Consider the following 15,522-nt stretch of genomic DNA (forward strand, 5'->3'; position numbering starts at 1 on the left):
TTGTAGTCCCTAGAGTAGTAACAAGCATTTGTAGGACAAGCATTTGGGTACATGTCACAGTCATCATCAACGTTCCTGAGAAAAGATTATTTAGTACTTAATTTTTCATTAAGAGTGCATCCTTGGGCTGGGGATGTGGCTCAAGCAGTAGTGCGCTCGCCTGGCATGGTGCGGCCGGGTTCGATCCTCAGCACCACATACAAAGATGTTGTGCCCGCTGATAACTAAGAAATATATATATAAGAGTGCATCCTTTATCAGCTGAAAGGATTTGGTTTTCTTTTGGAAAAAAAAGAAAGAAAGAAAGAAAGAAAGAAAAGAAATCCAGCATTACTACACAAAAAGGTAAATACGGTCATCCCTAGGTATCTGAGGGGGATTAGTTCTAGTTCTCCCCACAAACACAAAAATCTGCAGGTGCTAAGTCCCTAATATAAAATGGCATACCATTTGCACATAACCTATGCACATCTTCCTGTATACTTTGAATCTCCACTAATACAATGTCAATGTTATGTAAATAGTTGGTGTATTGTTTATGGCAAGAAAAAAGTTTGTACATGTTTAATTCAGTCACAATTTTTGTTTCCAGTATTTTCAACCCAAGGCTGAACAAGCCCATGGATATGGAGCCTGTGGATAGGAGGGCTGATGCACAGGGATTGTAGTTGTGCACTCTCCAATGGATGATGACCCGTCCTGTGGGGCAGGGACTGCAAAGCACTTGGATAGTGTGTCTACACTCCAAGTGGGAGGGTTCTGCCGGTTTCCGGCATGCACTTCACACGCTGGAAACTCAAAACAGCTCATGTTTCCGCTGGATGGCAATGAGTGCATGTCCTGGCGGCTCTGTGATCTCAGACAGGCTGAGGCTGGGGCCACACACAACTGCTTGTACCCACATTGCTGGGGGGGTGGGGGAGGATTGGCAAGTTCTCCCACCAGGAACTTAGGCCAGAAGTTCACTGTCCCGGGCCACGTGCAAGTGAAATGCTCTCCCCAGGCCCTCAGAAGGAATCCACTGTGCCCACGCCTTGGCCAGAACTGTGATAGAAGGCTTTTCTGCTGCTTTAAGGGACTGTTCTGTGGGGCTGCCTATGTCAGCCCAGGGGAAACAGCCCCATGCCCCGTCTCCTGAAGGGAGCCCACCAAAGTCCTCCATCCTCATTGTAAAGGACCAGATCTTTCTGGCTTGGCAACTTGGCTCATGAGAGTTTTAAAAACCTTTGGATTTCTGGGCACCGTGCTACACGCCTGTCATCCCAGAGGCAGAAGGATCACAAGTTTGAGGCCAGCCTCAACAACCTAGCAAGACCCTATCTCAAAATAAAAAATAAAAAGGGCTGGAAAACTACCCCTGTGTTCAATTCCTAGTACTGAAAAAAAAAAAAAGAAAGAAAAAAGAAAAAATTAGGTGCTATTCTGGAACCCATCTGACATGATAACAATTTCAATGGCTCTTGTGACACAAAACCACTTTGGTGCCAACTTATCTATGGGGAGGTTAAGAAGATACAGTGGGTCTCAGTCCTGAGGGGGATATGATTACTTTCAAGACCCAAGAGCTTCTGGGTGACCTCAAGCAGATGACACAAAGCTATGTGAGCCTGTCCCCAAGTCCTAAACCCCTCTCCCTCCACCCCCAAATCCTACTTTCCCTTACCACATAGCTTTAGTCAGACATCCATGAATTCATGGCTGCCCAGGGGCTTGTGTCTTTCAGTCATCTCCAAATTCATATCTCCACCCCAGATGCCCCCTTTAATTATTGCCTCAATCTATGCTTAATAGAAAATAGTAAAGTGAGGAAGAATCTGAAGACTTGGAAAGAATGAAGAAGTTCACTGCCCAGCATGGAACAGAGGACGGCTTAACATGGAGGATCAGTCACCACCCTTCAAATGCCCTTGGACATCCCCACCATTCTGGATATCCCACGGCCACCTTTCTTTCACCACTTCAGCCTCTGAAATACCTTCATTGTATGACCTCAGACATGCTGTTTAAGCTCTCTGTGCCTCAGTGTCTTCATCTGGAAAATAAGGACAATAGTATTCAACCATAAAAAGGAGTGAAGTACTGATGCACACCACATCAAAGATAAACCTCAAAACCATTAAGCTCAGTGAAAGAAGCCAGATGCAAAAGGTCATCAGTTATATGCTTTCATTTATACAAAATGTCCAGAGTTGGTAGATCCATAGCAACAGGAAGCAGACTGGTGGTTGCCAGGAGGTGGGGGAGAAGAAAGAGGACTAAGTGCTTCATGAGGGTTCTAGGTTAAATTCTGCTCTCCAGAAAAGATATGTGGAAGTCCCAGACCCAAACACCGCAGAATGTGACTGAATTTGGAAAGAGGGTTTTACAGAGGTAATCAAGTCAAAACTGCGTCATTAGGGTACTTCCTAATCCAATATGACTGGTGTCCCTATAAAAAGGGGAAAGTTGGACTCATTGGAAAGATAATATGCCTATGCTCATTTGGAGATGGAGGCAGAGACTGGAGTGACACACTGGAGGCCAAGGACAACAAGGATTGCTGGCCACACTAGAAACTGGGAAGACACAGGGAAGGCTCAGTCTCAGAGGGAGCAGGGTCCTGTGGATTCCTTGATTTCAGAATTTCAGCACTCAGAATTGCAATACAACAGATTTCTGCTAGGCCTCCCAGTTTCTGTTACTTTGTTACACTAGCCCTAGGAAACTAATATGATAGATACATTGTTTCCTTTGGGGATTAATGAAAATGTTCTAGAACTGGACAGAAGCAGTGAATGCACAATGTCCTCAAAGTATAAAATGCCACTAAATTGCTCGTTTCCAATGGTTATATGAATTTCACATCAACAAATGCATGCATGTATACACATAACACTTGCCACAACGTGGTGTTGGGAGCATTCAATGAGCTAACACACAGGTCTTAGAAACTGTCCCCGGGAGGCTGAAACCACCCCATAAGAGTTACGTGGTGTGTTAGTTTTTTGTCATTGTGACCAAAATACCAGGTGGGACAACTTAAAGGAGGAAAAGTTTATTTTGGTTCATGATTACAGAGGTTCAGTCGGTGGTAGGCCAACTCCATTTCTCCAGGTCCAAGGTGAGGCAGAACATCATGGTGGAAGGTTATGATGGAGGGAAGCTGCTCCGTTCATGGCACTGGGAAGCAGGGAGAGCAAGAAGGGAAGGGGCCACAGGAAAGATGCACCCTTCCAGGGCATGTACCTAGTGACCCACCTCCTCCAGCCACACCCCACCTGCCTACAGTTACTACCCATTTAGTCCATTCAAACTAGGATGGGCGGATTAAATGACAGCTGTCACAATCCATTCATTTCCCCTCTGAATATTCCTGCATTAACACAGCAGCTTTGGGAAGACACCTCATACCCAAATCTTAACACATATTTTACTATTTCCAAAACTGTCTCTCCAAAGGTTCCACTTATGTCCATCAAACTAGCAACAACTAATTCCCTCAAATTTGTTTTCTACTCATGCAGAATGCCTGAGCTCTCTCCTGTCAAACCACATTGTGTGAGGACTGAGTGTGAAACACCTTCTCTTTTCACATCATGTCATTTTCCCAAGTTCCCGACCTACAAGGTGAATTTTAGCCCTCATGCCAAATTTTTTTTTTAAATCATATTTTGGCCAAATTCATAAAAATTGCAATTATTTTCTTCTAATTCCACACAGAGTTTGATATAAAAATGAGCCCATTTTACCACTACCAACAGGCAAGCACTGTCTGATCTTTCTTGGGGACTGGAAAAGGGGTGGCACATGGAAGAGATGACTTCACTCTGTCCTCCTACCACTCACCTGTGTTTCCTGAACTTGTGATGGTGAAGCCAGCAATCCCCAGATCAGACACCTAACCTGGGTTCCAACCAAGTGGGTTTACTGTCCTCTGTAGGTTTATTACACGAAAAGAAAGCCCAAGTGCTCGTTGGCAGTCTATTGAAATGATTCAGGACCCAGAAGAACTAACGAGGATTTTTTTTTTTTTTTAAACCCACAGAAAAATTACTTGATGATTTTAAAGGCTTTTTGCTCCCTACCCCGCTACCACCTTCCAGAATTACAGAATAAAAAGATGGAAAGCTTCACCGGGTACTGAGAAACCAGCCCTGGAGAGATGGTATGCTTGCTGCAAGTGGGAAATTGATCACGGGAGGAAGGGGAAGAGAAATTGTGCAAGGGAACTGGAGCAATGAAAGGTAAAATTCAAGGAGACACGTCAGCCCGCAGCAGCCGATTTGAATCAAGCACGCCATAGATTTGGGGCAGGCTTTTTTTTTAAAAAAAAAAAAAAAAAATACATGCCTCAAATTACATCTTACAGAATTGTTGCTAATACTTGTCATAACATGCTGCATCTTCAGGAAGGCCCTTTTCGGTTATTAATATTTTATTGTTTTTACAGGAGGCATGTGGGAGAGGGTGTGTGGCAGTGAAGTCGTATCAGCAAGCTCTCAGCCGCACATCCAGTGCCAGCTGTTTAGAAGGATGCTGTTGCAAGTGGGATAATGATTTATATTTGAGATGCCTTTCTTCTTCACAGATATTTTCTCTGGTGTCTCCATGTTCTTCCCTCTCCACTTGGGAATCAGTTAACCCTATAATCAAACACTCCTGGGCAAGCCATGGAAAGAGATAGCTGTTTCCCAAACAATAGTCAAAGGAGAAGAAATCTAGCAAATGTGCCATTCTTATGAACAGGTTACTAAAATATATATATATTTTTCTTCCCATCCTATAGGATAAGTTAAGTGAGAAATTCTATGAGTCAAATAAATAATGATGGTGATGATAAAGAAATAACAGTTAAAATAATTGGGGCTAACATTTATGGAACACACAGGCCAGCCTTGTGCTGAGTGATCTATATGATTTATCTCACTTAATCCTTCCAACCACCCTATAGGGTTAATGTCATTATCCCCATTTCACAGATGAATCAACGGAGATTGAGAAGATACTGCCAAGTTCATAAACTATTAAATGGAGCCAGCCTGCCGATTTAGGTTTATCTGATTCTAAAAAGTGTTAATTAAAATCAAAGTTTTCACACGCCCAGGGAACAGGCCCCGGACTCTGTCTCAGTGGAGTCTCGTTCTTTTTGTCAAAGGAGATAATTTTGTCACAGCAAATAATCTGTGGCTTTGTTGCTGCCCCTCCCAGTCAGGTCTGTGCTCTGGGATGGAAAGAGCTCACATTCTTCTTGCTAAATTTGGGATTATTATTATTATTTTTAATGCCAGGAGATATAAAGAGGTGAATGTCGGTATTGTGAAGACAAAAAAATAAAAATGGAACTCCTGACTGTGTTGGGGGGAGTGCCTGTGGTCAAGACATAACTGCTAGAGTTAGAGAAGTGAAAGCAGAGTGTCTCTTAGATAATTAAAACTGTGGTCCTACAAGACATGAAGTTGGACACTTGGTGGATTATGCATCTTTAATTCTCATACTGGAGCACCAGAGGCTGGCAACAGCCTCCCAGGTATTAATGAAGAGGCACAGCATGGGGCCCTAAACTCCTTGCAGCGTGCCAAAGCGAGCGAATAAGCTCAGGAAACCCGGGAACGTGGCAAACTCGATTCCTTTGATCAGTTGATTTCTTCTTAATGGCAACTGTTTGCAAACTGACCCCTTCCTCTATGCTCCCACTCCCACCACACACACACACACACACACACACACACCCCTTCCCACACACCCTATGTATCACACATACCACACAACACATCATGCATCACATACACAATATGAAACACACACAACACATACAAAACACAACACACACACACACAACACATGGCACACGGGAGAGACAATTTGGGAATATCTTCTTGATAGGTGGCGTTGTCTTGGGAAGGCGCTGAACTCCTCCTTGGTCAAATTGAAGCTGCTGCGTTATCCTGCTGATGAGCTCGGCACCTGGCAGGACAGGAGCAGGTCCCAGCCTGGCCCAAGTGGCTGTGCAGCCAGAGATAGCAAGACTCCACCTGGGCTGTGGGCAGCTTGTGTTTCATTGCACCTCTAAGCTGGTAGAGACCAGGGGCGTTCAAGGCCAGCGATGTTTAACTCCAACTTCTGTTGCCGCTGCCTCCTTCTCCTCAGGCAGAGCCTTGGAATCTCCTCTCAGGCCTACTTTCAAACACTCCCCAAAGTCTGAGGCTTGCTCAGGCCCTGCTGTGGAGGTGTAAATTAGGACCATCTTTGCAGACAGCAATTTGGCTCCGTGTATCAAAAATATCAATAATATCCTCTCTGTGAACCACACAAAAATATAATATGTACAAAAGATTTATGCACAAAAATGTTAATTACAGAATCGTTTAAAACTGGAAGGAAAAATACAGTGCCCAATTATGGGAGATTGTTTGGGTAAATAATAATCCGCCCATTCATGGAAGGATATTTTTGTCATTAAAAATGATTATGATATGCTAAAAGTGAAAAATAGCTATAAATTCATTTACAGTATAAACTCTGCCATACAAAATGCCACCCACAGAATGAGGAAATGCTGAGTGTAGTTATCTCTAGGTGGCAGAATTATTCATATGTAAAAAAAAAAAAAATGAAGGAAATAATACTTTTCTCTTAGCTGTTTTCCTTCATTGTCCAGATTTTCTGTGGTGAATGTTCATGTCACAAGGCACCAGGGTTAGTAGTGAAGTACATTCTCAAGTCAGAAGACACAAGCTCACATCCTGACACTCTAGGGCTGTCACCTACAGCCATGTGACCTTAGTCAGGCACTTAATGCCCCTCAACCTAAGTTTCCTCATCAATAAAATGAGGATAATTTTGTTGATGTGAATAATAAATGAATTAGTATACACAAGGCATTTAAAGCAATGGCACAGACTAGATGCTCAATAACTATTATCTATTAGTTATTCCCTAATCATTACACATTTTGGGGAATGCCTACTGAGTGCTAATGTCAGTTATGCACTATGGCCACAGACATTAGCTCCTTGTTCTTAAGGAGGGAGAACAGACATGTAACCAAATATTCATAAATCCATGGGGTTAGTTCTACCAGAAAGGGAGATACTAGGTGCTTCGGGGACATAGAAGACAGTCTTGCTGTTCAGAACAAGAATTCCACTATCACAGGAGTTAGAAAGCCTTGCATAGATCCAAATGGGACTTCACCTCCATGTCTTGAGCAGCTTAGTGGGGGAAGCAGTTATCCACAGGATTCACCAGCCCCATAGGAAGGAGGTGGCAGACACCCAGCATCTTAACTCTGTGGACCACTTTGTGATCAGCAGGCTGCTCTTATCTGCACGATCCCTGTTTATTCTCACACGATACCTGCAAGGTGAGTGATTTTTCATGAAAGCTTATGGAGATGAAGTGGGGTGGCCTAGGTGCCTTAACTAATAAGGAAAACAGTAAGACACCAAGGCAGGTCTCGTAGGAGAGAATATGCTCATGTGCTGTGGCTTGCATCTGGAAAGCCCCCCAAGGCCTGTATGTTAAAGGCTTGTTGGTCCTGTTAAAAGCTGTTTGGTGCTCTTGGGGGGTGTTGGAACTCTTAGGAGATGAGCCTGGTGGAAGGAAGTCAGGCTGCTGGGGGTGTGCCCTTGAAGGAGACAGTAGTACCCTGGCCCCTCCTTGTATCTCTTTGCTTCTTGGCTGCCATGAGGTGATCATCTACCCCCACCACAGGCTCTTGCCATGATGTAGTCCCTCCTCACAGGCCCAAAGGAAACAAGGCCAAGCCACCATGGACTGAAACCTCCAAAACTGTGAGCCAAAGTAAATCCTTCCTCCTTAAAAGTTGACGAACTCATTATTATTAGTCATAGTCCTGGGAAGCTAATACATCGTGTTTTCATTCATCCAACAATCTCTATTACTACAGTCACATGTCATTTAACATCAGGGATATGTTCTGGGAAATACAATTTTCATTGCACAGACATTATAGAGTGTACTTAAACAAATTAAGATGATGACGATGTCTCTAGGCAACATAATCTTATGGGACCACTGTCACATGAGCAGGCCATTGTTGACCAAAACACCACCAAGTGGGTCATAACTATGTATGATAGAGGAGGTCATAGGAGGAAGGAGAAATTAAAGAGATATTACAAGAAGACTTTGATCCAACCCAACTTATGTTGTCTACACAAAACTTAGGATCTGAATATGAATCCTATAAATGTCTGTTTTTAAAAAGTGAATCTTCCACACCACAAAGGAAGTAGAGGAGTTTGGTAAAACAGTGAATTGGTCGATAACTGGGAAAGGACCAACAGGAAATCTTAGAAAGAAACAGTTTGAACAAGCTCCCCCAAAGTTCCCACTTTTCATGGGAATTTGGAAATGAGACACAGACTGCGGGTGATCCAAGCCTTCATGTCTTCTCACTGTCTTGGGCTTGCATCTGCCGTCTGCCGTTGAGTCTTTCATTCATCCATGAGAGATTCTTAAATGTCCAGCTACTGAGAAACAGACTGTGGTCTAAAGAAAATGACAATGAACTTGAAGGCAGGTGACTGAGATGAAACTTAGTTCAGCTGTTTATTAGTTGAATCACTCAACAAGCGACTTCGGGTCTTAGTGTCCTCCATTATAACATGGAGACAGGAATACCTACCTCCTCTTGAGGTTGTTGGGAAATTAAAAGAAATTAAAATGTCTTTTTTTTAATAGGATCTCACTAAATTTTTCAAAAAAAAATCCATCAAAACGTCTTGGCTTACATCACATACTCTTCTGAAAAAAAGAATGGAGTTTTAGTGATGTCAACCACATTTTCACAGATCTGTCACACATCAAGAGTGGCATGTTCCTCATGGCTCAGTAGCCATACCAGTCAGTTGGACCATTGCTGAAGTCACCAACAGAGACATTTTTCACTGGAATCAGAACCACCATTAAAGGAAGGCTTTGCATTATACCCAACTCCCATGGATAAAATAGGATGTGCACTGTTGTGAACATGGAGGTCAGTGACCTTCATCACTGTCATAGAAAACGGAGAGCTGCCACAGAATGAAAATAAACCTCTCCCGGGAGCGACATCTCTGTATGGAATCTGTGATGCTATGAAAGGCTCTTGATCAACACATCCTTCCATTGCCAAAACAGGCCTTCTTCATAGAGTAACAGCCAAGCAGACGCTTAGTGATTTCACCAACCCAACTCGGCGCACGTGATCCACATGAGTGATGAAACATGATTAGCAAATTATAGTTCTGGTGTTTTATTTTAAGGGCCCATAAAGAAAATGAATGGATTAAGCTCTTTTGCAGTTTTCAGTGGAATCATTTAAAAGGAATGGGTAAAGGCAAGACTGATGGCTAGAAGAAAAGGCACAAATAGTGTTGCCACTTCACAGCCTATCAGCATAATTCATCTTTGCTTCCTGTCCCAAACTGTTGTGCAATATTGCTGCACATGGTTAAATACATGCTGTTTATTTCTGGCATCTTTATTTTAGTACTGGATCCATTGACCTGGAATTTAAAAAAAAATTATCTATAAAAATGACATGAGAGTCTTGCCTTAAAGTTTCACATTGTGCTTTCCTTGTAAGTTAGGTGGCTTATAGAAATACCTCTGGGACTTGGGTGATGAACCAGGTGCCTATTGTAGGAGGGGATATCTCTCTTCACATCTATATTACAGTAAGCTGTGCTGTGGCCAGGTTCAGAGTTTTTGGACATCCTGTTAGAAATAAAAATGCTTTGCTACTTCTACCACCTGACATTGGTAACGTAGCATTTGGCATTGCTGATATTGACATTTTACCTGTCTTCAGGTCTTGGGCTTTTAATTCTTACACCTCTCCCACAGCATTAGTAATAAAGCAATTATTTTTCTACTGATGCAATTATAAAATTAGAGAAGCATCCCTATGAAAATAAATTTAGCCCTGAAGTGCAATTTTAAAACACATATCAGAATGTGGCACAAATTTTAAACATATATTTCAAAAAGTAAAAATGCTCTTTGATAAATCATAGTATTCAAACTAGGTTTACAAGAAGGGAGAAGGAATCGGATTTGGGTTTGAATTCAAGCTCTACTGAATGCCAGGCATGAGATAGTGGGCAAATAATTTACAATTGCAAAGGTAAATTTTGAAAAATTAGATTAAGAATACTTACTTTAGCCAAGCATGATGGCACATGCCTGTAATTCCAGATACTTGGGAGGCCAAGGCAGAAATATTAGAACTTCAAGGCCAGCCTGGGCAATTTAGTGAGATCCTATCAAAAAAAAAGACTTATTTTAATTGCTTTATAGCATCATATTATGGATTAAAGAGCACAATCATATCTGGTTATGATATGTTTTTAATGAGTCCTTCCCAAATTGAATGAATGGCTAAAAATGAGCTTAAAAAGCCAAGTGCTAGAATTGCCATTGACTGACAGATTGCTGCATACAATGTTAGCATTGATGAAAACAAAATTGTTGTCAGTTTCAGAATATTTTTAAAGTGCAAATCTCACATTGTCCATTCTTTTAAAAATCTTTATTGACTTTTTTCAAATTGCACATATAATGCAAGGCTATACGAAAATCAAACCCATCAGAAAAACAAGATACAAATCATGGAAGTTACCCATAATTATCAAATCCATACTTTCTGAGCCTGAATTGAAACCCAAGTCCAATTAGGGTGATTCTCCATGCTGTGTTGCCTGAAATCGTAACTGTGTGTGCCTCTCATCCTGGGATAATTATTAATAACATTCACTTCACTCTCAAACTGTCCCTGTAGAGATGATAAAAATGTGGTTCCTGACTCATAATCCACCTCCAAAAGAGAAGCCCACTATCAATCATTAAGTGCATAGCCCCTCTTCATTTTTATTCTTACAAAGTATTATTTCTTTTTCACAATTTATTTTAACATATCTTCTTATTTTACAAATTGAGCTTTTATAGAAACAACACCCATATGTGTGAACTTTCCTGTTAGATATTAGACTGCATAATTTTGCTTGAAATGTGTTTTTTGCATCTCCAAGAATGCATGCTAGTGAGTAAAAATATAACATAATAATAGTTAATGCTAATTTTTATAAGTTCCACAAAAAGGGTAATTTTATTTGAGTTCTGCTCTGGGAATCTCATCCAAGCGAGCATAGATGCAGAAGAAAATATTATTCATAAAGTGAAGTAAAACTCTCACTTACTTGGAATCCAACACTTTGGAATTTGAGATCATTTGGAGAGAATCTAAGTTGATGTTTACCCTTGGTTTTTTTTAAAAAAGCCATTTCCTCATGACAATGAGAATAAATAAAATAAATTTTAGGGTTAAATATTTTAAGAGATTAAATTAAAAATAAAATAAGATAAAAAGGTAGGGCTAACTGTGTACTGATTAAATTCAATTTCATAAAAAAGGTTATAAAAGAAAAATAAGCAATTAATGAAATTTGATTTATAGCAGAAACGTGAAACTTATTTACCTATTGCACAATTCTGTAATTCAGACTATTCCTTAAATTATTAGAAGGCTCACTGAGATGCCAGAACAATGTTGCAGAACAGCTCTTCCACACCCATATCTGCCGTCCTTCTCCCTTGCTATCCAAATTCACTCCAGCCTGCTTTACAGCCCGGCCCCAGCAGATCCCGGCCAAGTCCATGCAGGGTGGAGGGGTCAGGGCAGGGCATCAGGGCTCTTCAGGTCTGCCTCCATGTAAAGGAGACGGACATGGCTGGTGCTGCAGCTTCATCCCCACTTTGCCTGCCTGATCATTTGGAGCTGCATCTGCCACAGCTCCACAGAGCCTCCAACTCTGAAAATGTCAGGCAGCTAAGCCAATACCACAGCTGCTCGTTCCAGACTTCCCGCTTCAGGAGAAAAATAAACCCTTATTTGTTTTAAGCCACTGTGAGTTGGATTTTCTGTTACTTGGGGCCAAATGCATTCAAAACCAACACAACAGCTTAGCAGGGACAGGCTACTCAGAGATGTCCGTACCCACAATGGAGAAGCTAGAGCAAAACTGTATAGATGGAAGGTACCAGGCACCTTCAAACTGTCCCGTGCAGAGATGGAAGTCAGTGAGGCTCTCTGCAAAGGAGACTCAGGGCACCACAGCAGCACATGGCCACAGGTTGGTCAGCAGCTATCAAACAGAAACCTAAGCTAATCTATTTTAAACTGATGTTTTGCATCTTTCTAAGAAGTGATGTGGTTTCTCTCCATCAATAAAATATAGTTCCCCCTGAATCAAATTAGTTTCTTTATTTATTTCAATTTGGACTCTTATATTTTATTTTGAATTAAATATGCTCAGAACATCAAGCAAAACTGCACTCTGATATGAAAGTCAAACTTATTTGCATGTAATTTTTAAATTATTAACTGCCGTTCCACAGAGTTGTGTTTACAAGCACAGGTTCAGGCATTGGGATGCCTGGTTACGGACCCTAGCTGGACCACTTATTGACACTAAGAACCTGAACTTGAATTTCTGTGCCTCACTTTTTCATCTGAAAACAGAAAGAGAGAACTCCCTAATAAAGTATAATGAATAACGGAGATGCACAGTGTTTGGAATGGCAACTGGACATTTAAGCAATGCAGCAGACATTGTGCCCTCTATAAATCTCAAGCTTTATTATGGGTATTCAAAAGTTAATTTGGCTTTTCACACACATATAGACTATGCATGTGTGTATGTGTGCGTGTATATGTAAAAATGTATATGTGCAATCATTTGCATTGTACTTTGAATTTTCAAATAAAACATGGAATAATTTTTAAATTTCTTTTAAAAAGTCCTTAAACAGCCCAAATTGTCCCTAGTGAATAAGTTCTCCTTAATCTGGTTGCCTCTATTAAAAAAAGAAAAGTTCTGTGTCGAAGCTCATTTAGTTAAGATTAATGTAATGAAACTCTAAAAACTTTTTTTTTTTTTTTTGGTATGGAAAATTGAACCCAGGGCCTCACAGATGCTAGTCAAGTGCTCCACTGAGCCACACCCCAGTATATTTTCATGAGAACTTGAAGAATGAGGGCCCTTCCTTCCAAGCCTTCTCATGCTAGCCTTCTTGGGCATCAGTTACGAGTGTTTCTCCAGACAGTCAATTAGCAAACATATGTTTCAAAGGGGATTGCAGGACCGCAGTCTCTTCCTCTTCTCTCTTGGGTTCCTCTGATGAGACCCTCCTTCTCCATGCACTCCTGCCTTGATGCACTGCCCCAGGCTCCAAAGCAACAGGGACAACTGAAAATGAACTGGAACCCCCAAAACTGTGAGCCAAAATAGACCTTTCCTCTTTCTAACTACCTAAGGTATTTTGTTACCATAGTGGAAGTCTGACATGTGACCCGTGTTTCTCCGAGTCTTCACTGCTTACCATTTTGGTTTCAATGTCCCACTTTAGCACCTGCTATGGTTTGGATGTAAGAGCCCCCCCGCCCCAAAAAAAAAAGAAAACTTCCCATGTTAATGTAGGAAGATTCAGAGGTGAAATGACGCCATCAGGGGAGCCAACACCTAATCAGTCCACCTAATTGAATGGACTGACTGGATAGTACCTGCAGGCAGGTGGGACGTGCCCTGGAAGGGTGCATCTTCCCTGCGGCCCCCTCGCCAGCCCCCTCTCCCTCTCTGCTCCCTGACCCTCCGTGAGCTGAGCAGAATCCTCTGCCACACTCTTCAGCCGTGATGCTCCACTTCACGTCGGGCCCAAAGCAATGGAATTGGCCGAGCAAGGACTGAACCACTGAAACCATGAGCAGAAATAAACTTTTCCTCCGGGCAGTTGTCCTTGTCAGGTGTTTCTGTCACAGCGAGGAAAGCTGACGAGCACAGTACCTCTTAGCCTCTTGCTCTTCTGGGGTTGACATGTTGCTGCTTGAGCTGTAGCTCATCTGTGACCTCGGGCATGGACCAAGCTTGATCTCAGCTTCCCATCGTCTTCTTTCCCTTAGTGACAATGTCTTGTCTTTTCCCCATTCAGAAGGGCTTGTTCCAAACAGCCAACCCTCTTCATCTCCCCTACTGAGCACCACGCCCTCGGGGTACCCCCTACTCAGTGTTCTAGGCTCCCCCCCCACCCCACCCCCCACCCCCGCATCCTTCCCTGCATCCCAGGGCTTAGCATCCTGAGCGCCTCCCCTGTGCGATCACTATCTTCCAAATTGCCTTCCTGCTGCGGCTGCCGCTGCTCCTCAGCCGTGGCCAGAGCTGGTCTAAAAGACCTGTCCCCTCGCTGGCTTGCCTATCTCCCGCATTAAGAAGTTGTCATCGTCACGTTCACTTGTCAGCAACATGATGCATGAATCAGATATTTTACTCTTTCATCTTGGCAGCCCATAGAATTAGCATCTAATGACACAGAGGCAAAAAGTTAATGGAAATTTAATTGAAAAAACTACCATCCCAGCAGGAATTGAACCCGGTGGCCTTAGCAGGAGGTGGATATTTCAACCACGAGGCTCTGGAGTTCGGTTTAGCATACTTGGACGGAGATAGGTATCGCTTTGGTAAACAGATAATTCCCATATTTTCCCAGTATTACCTTGGTCAACAAAATGAGGAAAGGAGTGGATTCCAATTTAAATGTCAGGGCTATCTACTGTAAGGATTCTAAGCTGGGGAGTTTTAATGAAAATAGGATTTAATTTCCTGTAAATGTTTGAGTTCTTCAACCCTAATATATAGAAAAGATGAATATTTATACATAGGAATTGCACCTCCCTCTCAGAAGAGCAGTTAGCCAGCCATACCCAAAGGAAGTCTGGGAGAATTATTTTTTTCAAAATTATGAGTCACATCTTAGATTTTTCAAGCAAAAATGACATTGTCTGAATATCTTTGTCCCTTCCTTCTTTCATACTTTTCTTCAGTAGCTTAAGTCATATGAAAAAAAAATGGGCCCCGTGGACAGTTTTCATGATCCAACGTGATAGAAGCCTGCGGGAATGTAAACCACGGAGCTGTTATGATGTGTTTTTATTTTTTAATTCATTAATCAAGCTTCATCAGCATTTCATATCCAGATTAACCTAGAACTTCCACCCAATCTGCATTATTTAGGCGAGGCTTCCTGAGCAACGTAAGAACATTCCAGAACAGAGTCGAGAGCAAAGTCTACCCTCATCCTTCAATGGCTTTCTGCATGTTAGAGTATTTTGTTCTTGTGCCTAGTTGAGTGGCTGTATGCATTACAGAATGCCATCGGATCTACATAAGCCCTCAAAACATTCAACAATGGTAAAAACAACAACAACAAAAAAAATTTCACAAAAGGAAACCACTTGTTGAAAATACTACAAGTATAAAAACCCAAGCAAACCATGGGTGAATGGCAGACCTGACACTTCTCTCACACTTAGATAAGATCTGTATCACTCACATTAAAATTCTCCAAAAATGAAGTTTTCACTTTGAAAAGTCAATAAAAAGCCCTCTAAGTTATTTTCTTAAAACTTACAGTAATTATTTATATTCATGATCACTAATGAGGCACTTTGAATCTGGTATCTATTGTGACCTCAGATGTTACCTA

The sequence above is a fragment of the Callospermophilus lateralis genome, chromosome 6 (assembly GCF_048772815.1).
Source record: "Callospermophilus lateralis isolate mCalLat2 chromosome 6, mCalLat2.hap1, whole genome shotgun sequence".
Classification (NCBI taxonomy): domain Eukaryota; kingdom Metazoa; phylum Chordata; class Mammalia; order Rodentia; family Sciuridae; genus Callospermophilus; species Callospermophilus lateralis.